Source organism: Pongo abelii, chromosome 23, assembly GCF_028885655.2.
Source record: "Pongo abelii isolate AG06213 chromosome 23, NHGRI_mPonAbe1-v2.0_pri, whole genome shotgun sequence".
Lineage (NCBI taxonomy): Eukaryota > Metazoa > Chordata > Mammalia > Primates > Hominidae > Pongo > Pongo abelii.
The window spans coordinates 49,448,041-49,470,782 of record NC_085929.1 but is presented as its reverse complement, the minus strand read 5'-3'; the positions used below and the strand labels follow the sequence as shown (position 1 = coordinate 49,470,782).

Here is a 22,742-nt window from a genome sequence, read left to right as displayed (position 1 = left end):
TTTTGCTGGTCTTTAAATAAATTATATAGTTGTTTCTTTTCATTGAGGGCAGGAAGAATTTTATTTAAAAAGTGCTAAGTGCTAGGCAGTGCGTGGTAGCTCACACCTGTAATCCCAGCACTGTGAGAGGCTGGGACAGGCAGATTACTTGAGTTTGGGAGTTTGAGACCAGTCTGAGCAACATGGGGAAACTCCGTCTCTACAAAAAAACGTAAAAATTAGCCAGGTGTGGTGGTGCACACCTATGGTCCCAGCTGCTCAGGAGGCTGAAGTGGGAGGATTGCTTGAGCCCGGGAGGTTGAGGCTGCAGTTAGCCAAGATTTCATCATTGCACTCCAGCCTTGGTGACAGAGCCAGACCCTGTCTCAAAAAAAAAAAAAAAACCTTCAGCCCAGGTTTACACTAGTTTATTTCCTGACCTGACATGACATCTGATCAATGATCATTAAGTATCTCTGTCTCATGAGATGGGGACTGACCACCAGTCAGTTAACTGGAGAACAAGGACAAAGATTCTTAAAAAACAATACATAGTTTAGGGATGTAAAAAAATGATAGGCATGATGGTGTGCTCCTATAGTCCCAGCTACTCAGGAGGCTGAGGTGGGAGGATGGCTTGAGCCCAGGAGTTCAAGACCAGCCTGAGCAACATAGCAAGACCCTATCTCTTAAAAACAAAAAATTGGTATATTCTCATATGTCAATCTTTTATTGACCTTTTCTTTTACTTTCAGTTTACTAATCAGAACTGCTGGTTATTTTTTTGCATATGCCACACCAATAATTTATTGTCTTCAGTATCTGTTTTTTCTTTTTTTTTTGAGACAGAGTCTTGCTCTGTTACCCAGGCTGGAGTGCAGTGGCACAATCTCAGCTCACTGCAACCTCCGCCTTCTGGGTTCAAGTGATCCTCCCGCCTCAGCCTCCCAAGTAGCTGGGATTACAAGTGTGTGCCACCACACCCAGCTAGTTTTTTGTTTTTGTTTTTTTTTTGAGATGGAGTCTCGCTCTGTTGCCTGGGCTGGAGTGCAGTGGTACAATCTCGACTCACTGCAGCCTCCACCTCCTGGATTTGAGCAGTTCTCTTGCCTCAGCCTCCTGAGTAGCTGAGACTACAGGTGTGCGCCAATTTTTGTATTTTCAGTAGAGACGGGGTTTCACCATGTTGGCCAGGCTGGTCTCAAACTCCTGACTTCAGGTGATCCACCCGCCTCAGCTTCCCAAAGTGCCAGAATTACGGTTGTAAGCCACTGTGCCCAGCCTAATTTTTGTATTTTTAGTAGAGATGGGGTTTCACCATGTTGGCCAGGCTGGTCTTGAACTCGTGACCTCAAGTGATCTGCCTGCCTAAGTCTCCCAAAGTGCTGGGATTACAGGTGTAAGCCACTGCTCCCAGCCTTGTTGTTTGTTTTTTTGAGGCAGGGTCTCTTTCTGTCGCCCAGGCTGGAGTGTCATGGTGTGATCATGCAGCCTTGACCTCCTAATGACCATGACAAGCTAGTGTTTTTGATTTTTAGTAGAGACAAGGTCCTGCCATGTTGCCCAGGGTGTTCTTGAACTCTTGGGCTCAAGCAGTCCTCCTGCCTTGGCCTCTCAAAGTGCTGGGATTAGAGGCATGAGCTACTGTGTATGGCCATTAATTAATTTAATTAATTTTCTTAATGACAATTGAGAACTTAGAAGCAACATGAATGTGGAATTATAGATTTTACAAATTTTCACCCAATACTCTATACTTGTTTTGCCATACCTGTAATTTGGTTAGCAGGTGGTTTCTTTCTTTTTTTCTTTCTTTCTTTTTTTTTAAATTAACAACTCGTTTTAATAGAAACTTGTTTTAATAGTTTTAATGGAAACAACAATGCGTTTATATCGTAGGTTTATATAGTTAAGTGCGTGTATATGTATTTATACTGTATGTGTATTGTATGTATGTATATATGTGTAATAAATGTGTGTATGTAAATTTACAATGACAAGTGCAGTTGGCATAAGCAGGGGTTTGCAGACAAACGTGTTTCAGCACACTGGGCAACACATGAGTCTGTCGCATGTGGTCAGGATGCCAGGGGATCCATTAATCCGTTAATAATTTAGGGATTTTGTCCTCAGGAATCTCCCAGCCTAGAGAAGGCAATGTCTGTGTTTAAATAACTATAACCCAGGTTAGAAAGCGGCAGATGCCTTAAGAGAGAGCATATCCTCCCAGAAGAAAGGGGCCAGAGAATTCATAGAGAAGGAGGTATCTGACCTGGGCCAATTACTTCTTTCTTTGTTTTTTGACTGTTTTTATATTTAGTTAAATATCTGTATATTTCTTTTTTCTTTTCTTTCCCTTTTTTTTTTTTTTTTTTTGAGAGAGAGTCTCGCTTTGTTGCCTAGGCTGGAGTGCAGTGGCACGATCTCAGCTCACTGCAACCTCTGCTCCCCATGTTCAAGCGATTCTCATGCCTCAGCCTCTGGAGTAGCTGGGATTACAGACGCCAGCTACCACGCTTGGCTAATTTTTGTATTTTTGGTAGAGATGGGGTTTCACCATGTTGACCAGGCTGTTCTCAAACTCCCGATCTCAGGTGATCCACCTGCCTCTGCCTCCCAAAGTGCTGAGATTACAGGCATGAGCCACCACACCTGGTCAAATATCTCTATATTTCTATAAATCTATAAATAAAAACACAAACAGATGAACCATCATTGGGCCTTGGGCAGTGGTATGGACATTTGAATTGTTTTTGAAGTTTCCATGTCTCAGCCAGTACAGGTGCTGGCTGTTTCTCCTAAGCAATGGAGCTTTGTAGTACCCCTGTTGTCTGTGCTATACTGCAGGGGACTTGGTCAGCAGGATGCATTCCTTTCTGTCCACAGTTCATTATTCTGGTCAGAGTTCTGTGGTCGCCAGCTAACCTGAGCATGATCAGTTCCTTGGAAGACACTGGGTGGAGTGACCTCATAGACTCATAGGAAACCTGAAAGGAAGCCAGGGGAGAAACCATTATTTTGAAGGAGTAGGGAGATTTCCCAAAGCCTAGCTGGAATGCTGTTGCCAGGAGGAAGAACCAGTTAAGGGGCAGGGACCAGCCTTTTTGGAAATGCTTTGTAGAATGCCCTAAGGAAGAGGAAATACATAAACCAAGGGCCAGGATGCGAACATACTTTTGAATATGTCTCAGATCTGAGTCCACCTGAACGTCTGCAGGCCAAAGAGCATAGCACATCATTCATAGGAACTCCAGAAATGTTGCCCAACTGTCTCCCACAACTTACCGTCAGTGCGGGCATGGAAACCTTCCTGCTTTCTGCTCTGTGTGGGTGGGTGAATGTGAGTGAGGAGAAATACTGTCATCTGGGAGTGAAGAGCCCAGCTTTGCAGTCATTCAGCAGGATGAGGGTGGACTTTTGGCTCTGCCACCAACGCAGTGTGGGCCCTGTGCTCTTCTTTTGTTGCGTGTAAACAAAGACTGATACTTTGTTAAATTTCTCAGCCTTATAGGTTATTGCATTTGTTACTGTGTGCTCATGCCAAGAGAAACAGAAGATGTATAAACAGCTAGGTGGTAATCAACTGTTGACTGCTTGTTGTAGCAGAGCCTTCCACAACTTTCTCCTGACCCTCACAAATGCATGTTTTAAAATAAGGGAGGAACCTATTGTAGGCATTATTCAGCAACTTGTTATTTTCACTTGTCTTGAGCTTACACACCCCTGAATTTAAGCTCTTTTGATAACAAATAATTGAAAAAAGTGCATGGCAGGTTGTAGGTGCTCATTGTGAAATGAATGAATGAATGAGCCAGTGAGTGAATGTTGTACTCTGGATCTCTCTCCAGGTCAGTAGTTTTTAGTAGTTATGCCACATTGAATTACTCTAGTCTTTTTGCAGACTTGTACTAGCAATGTATGAGTACCCCTGTATTAGTTCGTTCTCACATTACTATAAAGAACTACCTGAGACTGGGTGATTTATGAAGAAAAGAGGTTTAATTGACTCAGTTTCACAGGCTTTGCAGGAAGCATGGCTAGGAGGCCTCAGGAAACTACAATCATGGTGGAAGGTGAAGGGGAAGCAAGCATGTCTTACCATGGCAGAGCAGGAGAGAGAGAGAGAGCGTGAGGGGGGAAGTGCCACACGCTTCAGATCTCCGAGAGCACACTTACTGTCATGAGAATAGCAAGGGGGAAATTCGCCCCCATGATCTAATCACCTCCCATCAGGTCCCTCCCCTGCCACATGGGGATTACAGTTTGCCGTGAGATTTGGGTGAGAACACAGAGCCTAACCATATGAACCCCTTTTATGGGGCATTTCCACCAGTGCTAGATGTTGTATTGTTTTTGCTGATCTCATGGCTGAAAATGGTATTCCAGTCTTAATTATTTTTAACTAAAAATTGTTTTTCACCATTCTCCTGTTTCTGTGGAGCACTTTTATTTTAATTTGTGTTTTCCTGAGTACTGGTGAGATTGAGCACCATTTCACGTGTTGATTGGCCATTTGTATTTTTTCTTCTGTGAATTTCATACCCATATCCTTTCTCCGTTTTTCCATCTTCTGGATTGTTTTGAATTTTTAGGAGCTCTTTGTATATTAGGGCTATAAATTATTTGTTGTGTACATTGCAAATGTCTCCTCAGCTATTGTTTCTATAATTTGTTTTTACGTTGTTTAGGTGTGTTTTGCCATTAAATTTTAAGATTTTTTGCAAATTTCTATTTCTATTTCTTTGTAAAAATGTTTGATTCTTCTTCCATCCATGGTCTAGATAAAATTACAGAGCAGTCTCATATGAATGTAATATGTGTCTGTTAATGCATATATATGTTTATATATATTTGCAACATTTTAAAGTAGGTTTCTAAATCAAATAATAATTTGAATACAGTAGTGTATTAAAAGATTAATTTTTCATGACCAAACAAGGTTTACTCTAGCAATGCAAGGATAGCATAACATGAGGTATTGTGTCGGCTAGAGAAACTTCTGGCTCAGGGATTAGAGCATGGTTTGCCCCAGCCCTGCCATTTACTAATTCTCTGACGTTAGCCAAATTAGTTAATCTCCCTGAGCTTCAGTCTCCTCATCTATAAAATTGGCAGGACAATTAAAGTACTGCTGTATAGGGTTGATGGAAGGACGAAATGGGGTATCTGTGAAATGATTAGACCTGGGTTTGGTGCATAATAAGTGTTCAGTTAATGTTATACATCACAATTCACTGTATCACATTAAAAAGAAAACCCATGTGGTTATATTAGCATATTTAAAAGGCACGTAATACAATTCTGCCGCTAATCTTAATGAAAATCTAAAACAGTCATAGAATCTACATAAATATAGAAATAGGTGCCAACACCCAGCAGCAAGCCTATTAAGTGGCCATTCTGTGACACTCCAGGCATGACAGGGAGGCCTGCATTTAGCACTGTTGCCTCAAATCTGTGAACCCCCAGATGATCCTGTGGACTTGTCAGGCTTGTGGGGAGAGGAGCCAGTCTGTCGCCTGGGCTGGCCAGTGTTGCCTCTGCTCTGTCTGGAGCAAGTGTGCATTAAGGCCTGCACTTGCCAGTGGCCTTTCACCAGGGTGTAGCTTCTGGCCTTGCTTTATAGGAACCAGGAATTCCTGGGGTTGGGCTGGGAAGAGGATCGTTAAAGTGATAAGCCTGGAGGCATTTTGAGAACTACCTGTGACATTTAGAGTGAGGAGGGTCAGCAGTGGTTGGGTTAGCCTGGCAGGTGCCAAGGTTCTGTACACCCTCTAGGTGAAGAATTAGCACAGGCATAGTTTCTAGCCCCCTTTTCCTCTCCTACATGCAAAATAAGATGATGAATGTTCTCCAAATGAGAGAGGAGGGGAAGGCCTCAATGTTCTGAACTCTGTAGGGTTTCAGCTCAGATTGGACCTTCCAGACTGGCCTGGAAAGCCATGGGGGCCAGGGTGTCTCAGCATTGGCCTGCTTTTGGCCTGGTATTTGTTGAACATCTATCAGTGGGTCTTTTTCTTGTGTCTGTCTTACAGCATTTCTCTCATCTACCCCTAGTTTAGAAATGTTTTCTTAGATAACTTAAAATTCATGTAAAATAAGAGGTGATGGATATATAAGTTTTGGAACATACTAATACATGCCTGGCAGCCAACCTCCTAGCTGGAGAACTAAACCACTGTGCACCACAGGGAAGCTCCTAGTGGGTGCTCCCTGCCAGGGGTTGAAGGCATTCTAGAATAGTTCAGCATTCCTGCACTTTTTTTTTTTTTTTTTTTAAAGAATATTGACAAGGCTCTGGTTAGAAAAAGAAAAAAAAAGAATACTTATACACCTGTATCTGTAAATAATGTATTCTATTTTTGTTTATGAATTTTATGAAAAGAGACTCATAAGTAATCTGCAAATCCATTTTTCATTCATTTTTACTGCTGGATAATTTTTCATTGTGTGCATGCTATATATATATATGTATATTTGTATATATTTTTTATTTTTGTAGAGACAGGGTCTCGCCCGAACTCCTGAGCTCGAGCAATTATCCTGCCTCAGCCTCTAAAGTGCTGGGATTATAGGCATGAGCCACCATGCCCGGCCCCCTTTCTACCTTTTAATAGATATATTTTAGTTTTATCTGTCTTATGAGTAAATCACAAGAATGGGGACTTTGTCTAATGGATTTCTGTATCCCGTAAAAGTACTAAAACTTGTGGTAAATATGGTGGGAGCTTCCTCCATGCTAATAATTGAGTATTGGCATTGGGTTTAAGAGAGTCAGTAGGTTAAACTGATACAGATTGGACCTTAGAGAGGGTGATGTGAGTGTCAGAACAAGACCACAATGCCACCCTTGTTACAATGTAGTAGAAGTGGTGGACTAGAGCTCATCTGCGGTGCAGGCAGGTGGGCTTGCTGACTCTCCCTGACCCACATTCTAGGCCCTGGCACAGTCTACTCAAAGGTCAGCTGGGTCTGCAGAGGTGATATCCTTGCTCCAGCTGGCTGCCTTGCATCAATCTGGGGTGGAGAGGAAAGGAAAAGAGGACTAATTCCCGATGCTTATGTTGTTGTTGTTGTTCCTCCTCCTCCTCGTCCTCCTCCTCTTCTTCTTCTTTCTCTTTTCTTTCTCTCCTCCTCCTCCTCCTTCTTCTTTTTTCTTCCTTTTCTTTTTTTTGAGACAAGATATCACTGTGTTGCCCAGGCTGGAATGCAGTGGCACGATCTCAACTCACTGCAACTTCCACCTCCCAGGTTTAAGCAGTTATGGTGCCTCAGCCACCCGAGTAGCTGGGATTACAGGCACACACCACCATGCCCAGCTAATTTTTGTATTTTTAGTAGAGGCAGGGTTTCACCATGTTGGCCATGGCTGGTGCTTACGATCTTTTAATGGATGGTCTCTACCCAGACAAGAAGCCTGTACGTGGTACCTGCCTTCTGCCCCTACTCACCAGGAAGAGCACTCTCCTCTACTGTTCTCCGGTGGGGAAGAGTTAGGTGTGGCTTAGACCATGAGCATTGAGGGAATGGAAATCAGTGGCAAAGGGGAGCTGGCATCCTTCCCTACTGTTTAGAAGTAGATCATATCTAATTAACAGGTGAATGCTCTGGGTATGGCACCTGCTATTTGGTGCTCATGGGAAAGGGCTGTGGGTAGACGGTTCAGGTGCCAGCCCCTTGGTGGAACTGGCTTTTGTTCTTCATTGTACCTAGTCATGGTACATTGGATGGCGGATAACTGGAAGCAGAGTCGACGTAGGGATACGGAGGAGAGGAGACTTACATAGATTTCAGGACAACAGTGAGCTGCCAGGCACCAGGCCAGGTGCTTTATCTCATGTAATCCTCTTGGTAACCTGTGAGGTGGGAGATGCTGGTCCTTTTTATACAGTTGAGGAAACGGAGGCTCTGAGGTAAATTGACTTGTGATTCCACAGCTCGTGTGGGCTGTGAGCTGGCATTTGTATCAGGCTACAAGTTAAGGCTACACTTCCGTTCTTGATACTTGGCATCCACACCTGAGCTATGTGTCCCCAAGGATGAGGCTGCCATTTCTCCCATGGGCTTTTCTCTTTTCCTCTTTTAGCATATGCTGTGCCCCTAGATGCTAAGCCCTGTGCTAGGTGCCAAGGAAACAAGGGCAATGAGGGATGATGGAGAAGGGAGTGGGGGATGGGCACAGGCCTAAGACTGGAGTGTAGCAGGCCTGTTTCTGTATCAGTTACAGGGGAGAGCAGCCAACCCACTCTGGGTTTATGGGGCAGGGGGCCATGCCTGGCACAAGTGTGGGGCTTGCCACACCTGGGCGGAGACAGGCAGGCATGTTGGCTGGAGAGCTTGCTTGCAAGCTTTGCAGCTATCAAATGTGTAAATTCCAAAGTGTATATGTAGAGTTTCTGATTGAATGAAACATTTGAAAAATGAATGGGGAAAGCATCTGGAGTCTTTTTCTCAATGAGAAGTTAAAGGAGGAAGCTTCAGTGGAGCCTTGTTGACAAAAACAGTGTGGTACAGATTCCCAGTTGCATAATTCAGAGCACTGGGGAAGTTTCGACCTGTGTTTTGCAAGATGCTCGTCAGTTCTTGAGCAAGTGGAAATAATGAAGTTGCTCAGGAGGGATTGCCTTGTGGGTGAGACCTGTGACAGAGTCTATGTCATTTTGAACCTTCTGTTCTGGAAATACTTTTTACAGTGTCTTCTACCTTTTTTCTTTTTAAAGATTGTTTTAAAAACACCACTTCTCGATTTCTCTCCTTATCTTTCAGTAATTTGTTGCAGGGCATTTTGGATAGGAATATTTCACAGAAATTCTTGTTTGAGCTGACAGTCATGTCCCAGATGTGTCTGCTGCAGTATGTGGGCAGATATATGGCTGCCCTGTCAAAGGTCTTACTTCCTTATTGACCCCAGCCATAAAAGTCGTGATAAATCTGGTTCACAATGGACAATCCTCGCATGCTGTTCATAATTAGAAAATCCAGGTGTGTGCTTTTATTTCTAGAGTTTTGTCCTGTCTGAAATGTAGGAAGATGCTGTTACAAAGAAGCACATTGAAAGCCATTTAAAAGCATGGTTGAGCTGGGTGCAGTGGCATGCATCTGTAATCCAGGTACACAGGAGGCTGAGGCGGGAGCATGGCTTCAGCCCAGGAGTTGAAGTCCAGCCTGGGCAACATAAGAAAAAAAAAGTAAAAGCATGGCTGACTTTTCTTAGAGTGAGGCAGTAGACTGTGTGCTTCCAGGTGTGGTCTCCAGGTCAGAAAGCCCAGAGGTAGAATTCTCCTTTGGCCACTTTGGGCCCATCCTGGTGCAGAGCTACAACTTCAGGTTTCCTAGTGCACAGTTCTGATTGTATCTTTTTTTTCTAGATATATGAGGAACTATTTTTGTAAAATGGTGGTGGTTTAAAATATTTTTATCATGGTGGTTTGTAATGCCACCTCCTTTCATTGTTTTTAGCTTAGCGTTAGCCTGCAGACCCTCAGAAACTGCTGAGTGGTGAGAGGTGGTGCAGGGGTAGGCTGGAGCAGAGAGGGCTGTGGAGAGGCTGGGGGCAGGGCGGGGTGGTGCAGGGAGCCTGGGTCGCTGTCTGACCGCACAGTTGTGGGTGGCGTGGGGAGGCGCTGCAGGCCAGCCTCCCATCTCATGTTCAGCACTGCTTGTTACCACAAGCACTCCATATCTGGTGGTGCACTGCTGTGGAGCACCTTGGGTGACGTCAGCTTACACAGGGCCCTGCCTTCGTTTCCAGGTGCTTGCTTACTTCAAGATTTTAACAAATCATTTGATTTCTTTAGGCTTCATCTTCCTTGGCTAAATTTTAAAAAGAAGACCACATTGTCCCTGACTCCTTTTTGCAAAGAATGTAATGAATGTTCGTTAAACTTCTGTATTATTATTTCTATAATAAACTTTTTATTTTACAAGAATTCTATATGTGCAGAAAAGTTGCAAAACTAATAGAGTTCCTGTCTACCTTTTGCCTGACTTTCTCTAATGTTAACATTTTATGTAACCACAGCTCATTTTTTGAAATTAAGAAATTAACATTGATGCAGTATTACTGCATAAACTATGGACTTTCTTTGGATTTCACCAGTTTTCCCACTGATGTTTTCTTGCAGTTCTAGGGTCCCATCCAGGTCCTTGATGATTTTTCCTAGTATTAGATTGGCGGATGAATTTGGGGAGAGTCCCACAGAGGTGAAGTGCCCTTTTCATTACGTCATCTCAGGAGGCATCTGATACTGCCATGACTCATCAACGTGATGTTAACCTTGCGGGTTTACTTTAGTCGTTCTCTGTTTTAAATATGATTCAGATGGCACTGGTTCCCCACAAGATTGCTGATCCCTTCAGGCCAGGGCCCTGCTCTGCTTGCTTTGTGCCTCTTCCCAGCGTGATGACTTGGGCTATGGGTGCCAGTGTCGAAGGGGGCTTGCCAGGTCAGGTGGAGATGCATTTGGGTTGTGTGATTTTGTGAGCATTCTACAGTTTTCACATCACAGGTGAAACAGGATTGGCCATGTGTTGATACTTGTTGAAATGGGAGGCCATTCTAGTTTCTTTTCTTTTTTTTTCTTTTTCTTTTTTTTAAGGGCCAGCATCTCACCCTGTCACTCAGGCTAGAGTGCAGTGGTGGGATCATGATTCATTGCAGCCTCACCCTCCTGAGTAGCTGGGACCACAGCTGTGCACTATCAAGCCTAGCTAATTTTTAAAAATTTTTCATAGAGATGGGTTCTCTCCATGTTGCCCAGGCTGGTCTCGAACACGTGGACTCGAGCGATCCTCATGCCTCGGCCTCTCAGAGTGCTGGAATTACAGGCATGAACCACTGTGCCTGACCTAGTTTCTACTTTCTACGTAGAAACTACGTAGGAAAAGAGAAAACTATTTGCAATCTACAGCGATAATCAATCCCACATTGCTTGGATAATGCGGGTGTTACAGTGGTCATCGTTGCCAGTTATTGAGGGGGGAGGATTACTCATCTTAAATGTATTTGGTTCTTCCCCAAGGCCTCCATAAGAATAAAAACTTGCATCTAAACCAGTGTTAAGTGGTACTGCTAACAACAGCGTAATAATAATATTCCTTAACATCTTTCAGGGAGAAAAATCACTGGTGTGCCATCAGAAAAGAATTCCAATTGACATGAGGTTACAGATTAGTTGGAATACATTTATAGAATACAAAGAAAGTCTGCCATGTAATGTCACGATCATTTGTTGAAAAGAAATTTGTAAAATGAGATACACTTTTAAGTTTATAGTTGGTGTTCTATTTATAATTATCTCCATATTTCAAACTGAGAATGGAAGCTTTTAGAAGTTAGTGACTATGTCTTTTAAGTTGTATTTATGTAACACTTGCCAGCACCTAGAGGCTTTAGATGTATACTTACTACATGGCTGTATTAGTCAGAGCCAGTAGAGTGGATGGGTAGATGGATGGATGGATGGAGATAGATAAGAAGCAGTTTATTAGGGGAATTGGCTCGCATGGTTGTAGAGTCTGAGAAATTCTATGACAGGCTGCCTACAAGCTGGAGACTCTGGGATGCCGGTAGTGTGGCTCAGTCCACATTTGAGGGCCCCAGAACCAGAGAAGCCAGTCATGTAGCTCTCAGTCCAGTGCTGAAGGCCTAAGAACCCAGGGGCCGCTGGTATAAGTCCAGGAGTCCAAAGGCTGGCAAGCTTGGGGTTCCGTGGCCCAAGGCAGGAGGTGAGTGCATCCCAGCTCCAGGACATTGATAGACACGTTTGCCCTTTTCCTGTTTTTGTTCTCTTCAGGCACCCGGCAGATTGGATGGTGCCTGCCCTTATTGATGGTGGCTCTTCCCCACCTCATCCACTCACACTGATGTGCTAGTGTCTTCTGGAAACAGCCCCATGGACACACCCCAAAATCAGGCTTTTCTAGGTTTCTAGGTTTTCCTAGGTATTCCAGTCAAGTTGAAACCTAAAACTCCAAAACTAACCATGACACATGCCAAGTATTGAAAATCTCGAATAAGGGTTCAAATGCTACCTATTTCTTTTCCCATCTTACCCATTTTCTTTTTCCCCAGCAATGATCCAAAATATCGAAGGAGAAGGGAGAAGATAATGGTAGCATCCTGGAATGCTTGGCACCACGATTTCATTTTCTTACACATTTATACCCTTCCCGGTTTCACTAAGGGTTTGAGTTGGTTATTAGGGACTATGAAAAAAAAGGTGGCAGACTTGAACTCTTCCTTTGCCTTCCCCAAAGCAACAACAGTGAAACAGATGTTTAGTTCTGGGAAGAGCCGCTGCAATCACCCACAGCTCTCTTGCAGTGTCACGCTGTTTGTGGAGGTCCAGGACACACTCGGTCGTCAGAGGGAGCCAGGGTTGCAGCTTCCCGCGCCGCCATTGCTGTGCAACTGTGGGCAAGCCACTTCCCCAAACCTGTAGTTTTCTCGTCTGAAAACTGGTGCAGTACTCCCACCTTGCAAGGTTATCATGAGTGTATATCCTGAGTATATAATTGTATATAAAGATCTGAGGAGCGTGTATAAAATGTCATAAAATATGCACTCAGTAAAGTACCTAATTTGATCATCCATTTGCAGGGTTTCTTTTTTTTTTTTTGAGATGGAGTCTCACTCTGTGAGACCAGACTGGAGTGCAGTGGCGTGGTCTCGGCTCACTGCAAACTCTGCCTCCCGGGCTCATGCCATTCTCCTGCCTCAGCCTCCCAAGTAGCTGGGGCTACAGACGCCCACCCCCACGCCCGGCTAATTTTTTGTATTTTAGTAGAGATGGGGTTTCACCACGTTAGCCAGGATGGTCTTGATCTCCTGACCTCGTGATCCGCCCGCCTCGGCCTCCCAAAGTGCTGGGATTACAGGCGTGAGCCACCGTGCCTGGCCCATTTGCAGGGTTTCTAAACACCAACTCACAATGCCAGTTTCACTATCATGCTAGACAATGAAACACCAACAGTATAATTATTCTGTTACAAAGTTAAAGATCTTTAGTTTAAGGCTTTTCATTGATTCTGGGGTTGTATTACCTGTCTTTTGGTGTTAAAATGTCTGAAATGAAATAATGGGAGTGATAGGTCTTTTTCTTTTTTAAATGTCCTTAGGGGGCAAAATAAAGTTGGCGGCCTTGTGTTGGCTGCCTTTCCTGCCCTCAGGAAAAAGCCCTGATCAGTAACATTGGGATCATCTATCTGGTCCCTGCTCTCCTTTGAGGGAGGAGGAAGCCCCAGCCGAAGAGGGGAGGCCACAGCCAGAGGTGCAGCAGGACACGGCCCTTGTTTACGTGATTCAGCTCAGAGTCCAGCCTTCCTGGGCATCTTCTCACATCTCTTCCTGGCCCCCTGCCCCAGCCCAACCTTCCACATTCCCTGCCTAGGTCTGTTACGGAGCATCTGTCACCTTGCATGGTCCTCTGAGTACTCGTCTGTCTACCCTACCAGACTTGAAGCTGCTTACAGACAAGTTCGTTTAAGTTAGTTATTTAGTTTGTAACTTCCAGAGCCTGGACAGTGCTGAAAAATGTTTGTCAGATGGCTGAATTAAACTATAAATAGATGAGGGGAAAAAAATCACACCGATAAAACATTAACATAACATGCCCCTAACTTTATTCCTGAAAATACCCACAAACTCACCACAAACCTTGCTCACATTCCTTTTGAATTTCAGATCTTTCTTGGATCATCTTCCATTTTTAATGTGTTGCCCAGAGAAGGCTCGAGCTGTTCCCAGGACCATGAGGCTGTGTGACATCTTAACTGAGATGTGCTAGAAATCTAGATGTTGCTTCTCTTATGGCATTTGGGGATTCTGTAAAATGCATAAGAAAAAAATTAACATGTTCCCTCTATCACATTGGTGCTTTAAAGTTTTTCTTCAATTGGACTGTCTCCATTAATTAGTCTCGCTTCACTGTTAAAAAAAAATCTTTGGACAAGTGCCAGATAAGCAAAGAAGCTTATGTAAAGGGTTTTAACATTTTTTTCCTTTGCCAAAGATAGAACTGATACTTAGCTTTGCTTTGTCCTGGCATCTTCTTTGATAGAGAATGTTAGACATTTGGCTTGGTTTATTCCTTCTTATGTACACGTGTGGGATGAGTAAAGACAAGATGGCTCTTTTTTTTTAGACGGAGTCTCACTCTGTTGCCGGGCTAGAGTGCAGGGGCACGATCTCACTGCAACCTCTGCCTCCCAGGTTCAAGCAATTCTCCTGCCTCAGCCTCCCAAGTAGCGGGGACTACAGGTGCACACCACCACACCCTGCTAATTTTTGTATTTTTCATAGAGACGGGGTTTCACCATGTTGGCCAAGATGGTCTCGATCTCTTGACCTCGTGATCCGCCTGTCTCAGCCTCCCAAAGTGCTGGGATTACAGGAGTAAGCCACCGTGCCCAGTCCAGGATGGCTCTATTTACATCTTGATTCATGAAACATACGAAAGGCTAACAAGTAGGATTTGCAAATAGCCACTACCCTGTTCTCAGCCAAAAGAAAAATATGAAAAAGATTGACCTATCACATTTTCACGTAATTTATGATTATTTATTTATTTATGGTTATATATTTATGATTATAGTAGGTTTCTAGAATTTAAGATTTACTTATTTGAAGAGAGAGAAAAATTAATGTCTTAAATTATCATATTAAATTTTACTGGTTTACTGTCTAGCAGCCATTGAAACCTGTCACTGACACCTGCCACTTCCAGGTCACTGAACTGTCATTGTCATGCCTTTCATCGCGGTGCTAGTGGGAAGAACCAAAGCTAGCCTAGTTAGAAAGTGGACCATTTGGATCCTCTACCAAAGTCATTGGTAGAGGATCAGTTATTCTAAGAATTGAGGCCCAAGAAATACACTTGGGCTAAAATGACACAGAACTTACTTTAATCTTTTGAATCTGAGGCACTTTGTGGTTCTTGGTTAATGTCAGTCACCACTGTATTGCAGATGCAGACGATGGGTAGGAAGGAAGCTCTGTTACTAGACTTCTGCTGGGGGCTTTTCTTCCTTTTCTCACCTTCTTTTCCCCTCCTTCTCCGCCCTTCTTCCTCTTTATTGAGGTATTAGTTTGCATACAATTGAATGCATCCTTTTAGGAGCTTTGACAAGTGGAAACACCTGTGTGACTCAGTCAAGACAGAATATTTCCATTGCTCCAAAATTTCCTTGTGTCCCTTTGAAGTCAGTCCCCCACCCTGCCCCCTGGCCCTGGCAAACATTAATCTGTCACTGTCGATTGGTTTTGCTTGGTTTCGAATTTCGTCCACATAGACACACACAGTGGGTGCTATTTTGCATCTGGCTGCTTTGCTCAGCATGATGTTTTTGTGATTCATCCATGTTACATCTGTCAGTAGCTTATTCCTTTTTATTGCCGAGTGGTTTTCAGCTGTGCGCCCATGCCACACACATTTGGGTTTTGATGTCCTGTATAGAGATGTGTGACAAACCTAGGTGCTACAGGAGTGTGTGCAGGCCCTCCCCATCTTTCAGCAGCATGTGAGGAAGGCAGAGGGAACTAGCAAATAAATGAACCAGATTTGGGGGAATCTTCTTTTTATCCAAGCCGTGGGTCTTGCTAGTCCTTGATTAGTTTGGCTTCTCAGAACAACACTATTCTAGTTACCCCTGGCTTGGGCCAGCCTGTAGGATCTCAGTGTTTGCCTTTCTGGAGATGGGGAGTTACAAATTCCTAATGGAAAAGGCTTGTGGTCAGAGCAGCTCCTTTTGGTCTTTTGCCTAACTTTGTCATCCCTCCTGCCGATGGATCACCTGGCTCTGTGTTTGGGGCCTGCTAAGTTCAGGGACCCAGGTACATAGGAACTGTAGAGCCTGCCCCCTGCCAGGCTGCCAGGTACCCCACCTCCTATGCCAGCTACCTGCCACTGAGGTCTCCTGCCTTGCCCTTGCCCTGTCCTGGCTCAGCTGTTAGTTTTAGCCTGCTAGGGAAAGACTGAGGCAAGCACAGAACTGCGGTTTGTGGTATTCTATTAACAACCCAATTAACTGTGTGCCCATGATCACTTTAAGAATCACCTTTTTTTTTTTTTGAGACGGAGTCTCGCTCTGTCGCCCAGGCTGGAGTGTAATGGCACGATCTTGGCTCACTGCAACCTCCACCTCCTGGGTTCAAGCAATTCTCCTGCCTCAGCCTCTCGAGTAGCTGAGATTACAGGCGTGTGCCACTATGCCCAGCTAATTTTTGTACTTTTAGTGGAGACAGGGTTTCACTATGTTGGCCAGGCTGGTCTCCAACTCCTGACCTCAAGTGATCTGCGCACCTTGGCCCCACAAAGTGCTGGGATTACAGGCATGGGCCACCGTGTCCAGCCAAGAATCACCTTGTAAAACACAATGACTGCCGCGGGCTGGGGAAAGGGTTGGGAATAGAGGGATGATAGCTAAAGGGTACAGGGTTTCTCTTTGAGGTAATGAAAATGTCCTGCCCTTGACAGTGGTGATGGTTGCACACACCTGTGAATATACTAAATAACATTGAATTGTGCCCTTTAAATGGGTGAACTGTGTGACATGTGAATTATATCTCAATAAAGCTGGTTTTTTTTTTTTTTAAGGCAGTATAGTATTAGAGCAATGACAGACCAGTAGAGAAGTGGTGAAAAAAAAAATTGTAGAAATTTTATTGTTTCCAAATGACATGACCTTTTGCCAAATATCCTGATTTTCATAGCAGGTCCTGTTTCATGGGAGGCATGGGTGTGGTAGAGAGAGGAGGGGCTTTGTATCAAGTGGACCTGACTGAATCCCATTCTGCCCTTATTAGCTGGGTGACCTTGGGCAGATTGCTTATGTTCTGTGGTGGTTTCCTTCCCTATAAAACAGGGCTAGGAGTACCTATCTTACAGTGTTTCAAAAGAGCGTGGTAAACATGGTAAAAGCAGTCATTTTTACCATGCGACAATCATATAACAAAAGGCCTCAGATAGAAGCAGCAGCCTTGCTGGATCCTGTCCTGTCTTTGAGTCCTGCTAGGCTGATGAATTGGCCTGCTGGAGCTGCACTGACCGCTGGGTGAAAGAATCCTCCTGGGAAGTGCTGCCCTGCGTGTTGTTTGCCGCCTCTGCAGGGGGCCTGAGCTGATGGATGGCGCTGCTGGTCTTTAGTTAACTTGGTGGACTCTCTGTTTCTGAATTTTCTTCCGCCTTAATTCACATAGTTTGAGTAGGCTGGTTGCACACTATTGGAGAACCAGCACGGGACGTCCCTCATTTTATTTATTTGCACTTCTGCTCAGCCTGTACATTGTGGGCCAGGGCAGGGACCTTGGCTGCTTTGACTGTGGGACCCTAAACACTGTGCCTGGCATTAATGTTTGTTGAATGAATGTCCAATGGTTTCCAGTCTTTGATGACAGAAGCCAGATCAGAACTGGAATTCCAGCTTAGGCTCTGCATGCCAGAGGCCAGCAGGTGAGTTTCCCTGAGCGGCGTTTCTGTCCCAGCATCACCTAGAGGGTGCTCGGGCAGCTGTATCACTGCCCGGGACAGGAGAGCTGCCTGAGTCAGTCTTGTCTTCTGCCATAGTCCACGTTCCTGCCTGGAGTCCACTAGTGAGGTGTGGCTGACATGGGCAGGGAGAGGGTGTCTTTAGGCACACTGGAGATCTGGTCTGATGACTTCCTAGTCCCACTACTATTCAGTTCAAAGTCAGTTTTCTTTTTCTGCCCCCCGCCGCCTCCCCGACCCTTGCTCTGGTAACTGAGTACTTGGGGCAGGACTCACAATGTCTCCACCCACCCCAGGCATCCAGGCTGCACTTAGCCTGAGGGCATGTGAGGGTGGCCCTGTGGCCTGGACTGTGAATGGCTGCTGCTGCTGCTGGGCTGGCCTTCCCTTGCCCTGTGCTGGATATGGCCCTCACCCCCTACCCCAGACCTCACCCTCCACCCCCCAACCCCAGTTCTGCCTTGGGCCTCTTCTCCTTTTCCAAGTTCAGCTTTTTATTAAGCAGAAACTATCCAAGACCCAGTTCTGATCCTTGAGGGAAGTCAAGATGGAGGAGCAGTGTCGTGTAGCTGGGACTCTGGAGGCTGGCTGCCTGGGCTCACAGGCTGGCTCTCCTTGCACCAGCTGTGGGACACTTAGCAAGTTGCATAACCTCTCATCTGGGAAATGAAGATAACAATGCTTACCCCCATAGAGCTATATTCATGATTAGCCAGAAATAAAGTAAGTGCTGTGTAAATGTTTATTGAGCAGCCTGTGTTTGTTGGATATAAAAAAAGAGAGTGAGTCTCTTAAACAAAAAGCCCTCCCATAACCAGCAGCCCTAACTGGGGCTCTGGGACAAAAAAAAAAAAGTTTTCTGGTATCCTGGCTTGGGGGAGGGAACAGGTAGACAATTTTTGTATTTTTTAGTGGAGACGGGGTTTCACCATGTTGGCCAGGCTGGTCTCAAACTCGCTTCCCCAGAACTCAGGTGCTGCTTCTGTCTTAGTGGAGTGAGTGCTTGCCAGCTGTGGCGGGTGTGGCACTCTGGTGTTCATCTTCTGTGATGGTGCTGTGGATTTAACTAAGCCGACTACAGGATATAGTGAAATATGTGTTTACTTCTCTGCTTTTTTGGTGAAGGGCTGTGTGGGGAGGGGTGGTAAATAATTTCTCAAGTAGTGTAAATTATTATCATATGTCAAGTAATAGAGTCTCATGTTATGTGGTCTCTGCTTTTATTGGTATTTTTCCATTAAGGAATTTCTTTTTCTCTTTTTTTTGAGACAGGATCTCTCTCTATCACCCAGGCTAGAGTGCAGTGGCGTAATCTCAGCTCACTGCAACCTCTGCTCCCTGGGGTCAAGCGATTCTTGTGCCTCAGCCTCCTGAGTAGCTGGTATTACAGGCATGCGCCACCACACCTGGCCAATTTTTGTATTTTTTAGTAGAGATGAGGTTTCACCGTATGGGCTAGGCTGGTCTCAAACTCCTGGCTTCAAGCAATCCATTCGCCTCAGCCTCCCAAAGTGCTGGGACTACAAGTGTGAGCCACCGGCCCAGCCTAAGGAATTTCTAAACACAAGATTTTCAAAAGAGATTTTTAACCTACTTCGTTTTGTGTTATAAGGTAAGACTAGATGGCTGTTTTTAACTGAACATTTTTGAATGAATATGAGTAGCAAGAACACTGGTAAATAGTGTATATCCACTTAGCACAGTTTCCCCTTGCAGTATGTTATTTTGCCAATTACGTATTTTCCCATCCCTACATACACCCGCTTGGGCCATGTTGAAAGGAGGGACCGCCCTGAACTGGCCCTGCCCTGGCCATTACCACTTAGATCCTGGCTTGCCAAGGGGAATGGGGCAGTGCGCATGTGTATCTTCTAGGAGGGCACCTAGGGGAAATTGACCCCTTGAAATATTTGTTTCCTGTCTGTTTTTGCAGATTAGTTTCCATATCTACTCTTTCCTGTAGTGTCTATATTTTTTGATATTGTATGAGATTTAAAAAGTTTTATTGAATAATATGCATACCTAAAATGCACAGATCTCAAGTGTACATATCAGTGAATTTTCACAAGCGCAGCACACCCATAGCCAGTTTAAGAGCCACAGCACAGCTCCAAAACCCTCCTGGCGCCCCTTCCTGCCTGCCTCCTCTTTCTCTTCCCTGTCCTGGCTTCAAAGAGTGTAGATTAGTTACGCCTCTTCTTGTGCTGGATCCAAAGGGAATCATACAGTATGTATTCTTGTAGGCACAAGCATTTTAAAATCTTTCTCTCCTCACCTAAAGTTTTATTGTTTTTTTCTTCACTTTAAATTCTTTGTAAAAATTGAAGAAGCGAGGTGTTTTTATTTCTGTGTAATCACACTTGCGTATTTGAGTGTCCTAGTTCTTAGGAAACAGTCGTGCTGCTGAGAGACCATGGGGTCCCCTGCCTGTCTCCAGGGGACTCCGTGTCCCCAGTCCTGTCTCCTGCATGAGGCTTCCTGTTCATCTGCTGACAGGCATTGCCTTGTTGTGTGTAGTCACAGAAGGAAGTTGAGTTCCACATGTAGGGACGATGTAAGATTATCCTGTGCAAGCAAATCCCTGTCCCACTGACTGCTGTGACGCCCCTCAGATGCAGAGCATGCTGTCTTTTTTCTCTTGTAAGCAGGAGGATCCCAAATACAAGAAGATATTAGAAGACTCTCATGTATGGTGTAAGTTAGTTTGTATATAATCTGATTTTTTGTGTATGGGGGAGGGAGTACTATGAATTTTGTTCTCAGACCTCTTCTCCCTGATTTTCCGTGGAAATAGTGAAATTTCTCTTTGGCCACTTTCTGAAAAGAGAGCTCTTCTGTGATGGCCACAGCAGGCAGGAGCGTGCAGTCTGGGAACCTGGGACTGTACAGCGAATGCAGCAGTGTAGGGGAATGACCTTATCTCGGCAGCCAACAGGAAATGATGAAATGTGCTGGGAGAATTCAGCTGAGACACAGAGGTCAGACACGCCAGAAGGGTTGGAAAGAGGCAGGTACGGAAGCTGAGCTGCAGAGTTAGCCGGCATCTGACAGAAAAATGTGAGTGTGCTGTGGAAGGCTCGCATTTCCTTTAAGGTAGACCTCTTTGAAAGTAGAATTTTCACGGAATTGTTTTCTTTCTCACTGAGTGACTGATTTAACAGAACTCTCACCTTGTATGCAAGCGCACCTAGTTTTAGAGCTCCTTGACAGAAATGTTCGATTAGTTCATTATTAACTGAGCAATGCAGAATGCTTTATCCAGGGTGCTTGGAGAAAATGTCAGAGTAAGTGTTTGATTTTCTTGGAGAACAGATTTCGGCTTAAACAAATGAAGGATTGTGTTTTATAATTTTTGACTCTGGTTTTAGAACGTATGTGCATGTTTCTTTTCAAAATAGATGCAATAACTTTGCACCTTTGCTTTGGCATGTTTTAGAGTAGCTGACATGCTTTAGCTGTATTTTTTTTCTTACTGAGTAGCTAAATGAGTTACTTGAGTTAGCTGTTAATAGAGGGCTTTTCCCCCTACTTTAAGGCGTTAATGTTTATGACATGCTGCCATTTTCTTTCTTTACAGCCAAATCTAATCTACAAACACATAAGTGGGACTTGAGAGAGAAAACAAATTATCTTTTCCAGGAGACTGTAATTGCTGTTTCATGACTATTTACTGCAGACTCTCTGAATCACCTGCCACTGCTCCAGGACCCCTCCCGACCACCTTCCCATCCTCCCCCTCAGTTCTTCTCATTTCTCATCCCAGCTGGACCCTGTGCCCTCGTCCCCCTCTGAGGGCTGTCACTAGACACTGTTTATATTTTTGTCGGGTAACAAAATGTAAAAGTCTTATTGTTTTAATAACTGAGCAGCCTTATGTATGTATTTAATTGTTTCTTAGAAGTCATATTCTGGAATTTTTGAAAAACAGTGGCTCCCCTTTATTGCTGTGGTGCTATAATTCTAATTAGATTTTAAAAATCCTGATACTTAAGTGATCCATCACTCAGTGAATTATACTTACTGGATTACTGATTGCCATTAAAAAGGCAGCATCCTCCCTCCGTTCTCCAGAAAATACTGTGCTGGTGCAGCCTGTGCCTCATAGAGAAGCGTGCTTTCTTGTTATGATGTTACCTACTGTGAAGTGTGTGTTTTGAATACTTTTAAGATTGCGTAGGAAAGGTTTCTAGAAACCCCCAAGGTATATAGTATGTCTGTTCAACCTTAATCGGGCCCATCAGTTTTGTCTTTGCTCTTGTAGCTCTGAATATCTCTTTCTTCAGATCCCTTCCTTCTTGTCAGTAAAACATCCTACTGAATTCTGGATGCATTTTAAATGCTGTATTTATGAAAACAGCAAAGAGGTTTCATAACTTCAAACCAAAGCATGTTTTACAGGTATGAGATTTATGCCAATAAGTAAAAATACGCCTTCCTTTTTTCTTTTTAAACAGTGTTAGTCCTTTGAGACCCGTTTGCCCACCCACATAATTCTGTTATTCATTTGGCGGCATAATGCAGAAGGTGGGAACGCAATATTTAGAGCTGTAATGGCTCTTGGAGTTAACATTCCAGGCTCCTCACTTTACCAAAGGAATTGAGATCCAGAGGTGACGACTTATCCAAGGTCACTCGTCTCGTTGGTAGCCAAGTGAGTCTGAAACCCTGGTCTCATGACCAGGGTCATTACTCTTTCCATTACAGTAATCTGCTTTCTTCACATTATTATCTTAAGATGAATATCACTTAGCTAAGAGTGTTTTTTTTTTTTCTACCGATGAGTCCATTTATATTTGTTTCACTTTCAAACACTCAGCTTTTATTCAAAAACTTTTTTGCTGTAAGTACCATTTGGCATAGATGTATAATGAATTACCTCAAGTACAAAGAGCATTGACATTTCTTAAAAATCAACAATTCTCTATATTACAAAGTTTTGCTTGCCTCTCCCCTAGCTCAGGGGAGAGACAGTCCATTGTTACTGATAGAAGCGGGCCTCACGATGGGATTGCTTGCCAAATGAGAATGCTGAACGTAATACAGTCACAACTAATACAAGAAACAGACAAGCCCTCAATTCTTCTTTGAAAGAAGATTCTTCAGAGTGTGAAAGGGAAACCCCAAACCTTTAGCATTTCTGCCTTTCAGCTCCTATAAGGGAATACTGACAGCTCTGTCTTGAGCTGAACTGAAGAGGTATTGGAATATGAAAGACTTTAAAATAATACAACATAATATAAATAAAGGAGAAAATGATTTAATTTAAAAAAATGGAAT

The 22,742-nt window shown here is 44.0% G+C and overlaps 1 protein-coding gene across 10 annotated transcripts in view; it reads left to right on the top strand.

Annotated features, from left to right (window-relative positions):
* The window catches only part of PACSIN2 (protein kinase C and casein kinase substrate in neurons 2), a 150,564-nt gene that overhangs the window by 30,826 nt on the left and 96,996 nt on the right, over positions 1–22,742 (top strand). The window contains exons 1-2 of one of the 10 annotated variants that reach the window (XM_063722709.1): positions 20,425–20,522; positions 21,920–22,116. The gene's annotated coding sequence lies outside the window, so the exon portion shown is untranslated. 10 annotated transcript variants of the gene reach the window in all.